The 1,192-nt window shown below is 36.2% G+C and overlaps 1 long non-coding RNA gene across 1 annotated transcript; it reads right to left on the bottom strand.

Moving 5' to 3' along the window:
• Positions 1–447: 447 nt before the first annotated feature.
• LOC134215429 (uncharacterized) lies at positions 448–941 on the bottom strand. The gene is made up of 2 exons (XR_009980153.1): positions 803–941; positions 448–633 (listed from the first exon to the last, which is right to left on the bottom strand). It is a non-coding gene; the product is annotated as an uncharacterized LOC134215429 (long non-coding RNA).
• Positions 942–1,192: the final 251 nt, after the last annotated feature.

The raw sequence follows: 1,192 nt of genomic DNA, 5'->3' as shown, positions 1-1,192 counted from the left end.
CAAAGAACCTCGGATGTACTAAATAAGAGGGATTTTAAATTAAGTCGTTTTCTAAACAATACCAAACCCCAATAACTCCCCCCCTCAATCCAAAAGTCCCTTCCAGGCTCTCTATAATAGTTTCTTTTGGGTACACAGAAAGAAAAATCGTTAATAAAATTAAGAAAACCGTTGGTTAAAATAAAAAGTTGCGTTGGTTCTTTTTCGTAGAGAGTTGCGCACATTAGAAATAAAAGTACGCCAACTTTTACGACAACCATGGGGGAAAAAGCTGCATACCGCTCTGGAATTAAAAGTTCGAGCATTCAAAACGAAATTGTAGTATACTGTCAATCCGAATAGTAGAAAAACTATGGAAAAGGAGAGTATATATTTTCATTTGAAAATTATTTATTTAACCAGAAAGAACCCGCTTATTCTTCACCCTCCGTCCAATAATAATAATAATTCTTTTTAATTTCATTATTTATTTAAATCCATTTACAATTGTCTTCTATTGTCGCTCCCACGTCAGGATGACCGCTGACCGAATAATGTAGCCACTCGTCGGAAGCGCATTTTAGGCACAACATTGCGCAGTTGTTTGACGCCAGTTTATGTCCACCCTCGTGTCCACCGGAACATGCAATTCATCTGCAAAAAAGCAAGAATATTGCATAAATACCTCGATATGCTCTGAATAGGTACCAGCATAAGCAACGACCAACGGCGAACTTGTTTTTGTAACACTTCTTGTAAGACGATGTTCATGATAGACAGGTTTATTCTCCTGTATATTGATTTAATCCATTCTGCGACTTACCATCCGGTTCAGTGTGATGAATAGGACCTAGATCTTGACACTTTCTACGCCATGACGCCATATATTTTTATAATGGCCAGAAAACCAGAAGCACTACAGGACGTAACCGAAACCATGTTCGGTTGCAAAACTCTACTCCTGTTTTGTTTATTGGTGTCATAAAAAATATGCGAGAGATGAGAGTGACAGTTGCGAAAAAATGGCACTATGAAAAATGTTTAAGCAATAAATGGACAAAACATAGTTTTGAACGTGAGAAATATTTTCATGCCTGCCATCGTAAACTCAAAGTGCAAAGCGTGACAAGTCCATGCAAAGGAATTAAAAAAAACTTTAAAGGTTATAATGATTATAAATAATAATTGCAATAATTATTAATGAAGTCAAGTT

Source organism: Armigeres subalbatus, chromosome 2 (genome assembly GCF_024139115.2).
Source record: "Armigeres subalbatus isolate Guangzhou_Male chromosome 2, GZ_Asu_2, whole genome shotgun sequence".
NCBI classification, from domain to species: domain Eukaryota; kingdom Metazoa; phylum Arthropoda; class Insecta; order Diptera; family Culicidae; genus Armigeres; species Armigeres subalbatus.
Note: the sequence above shows the minus strand (reverse complement) of the source record. Positions and strands in the feature narration are given on the sequence as shown.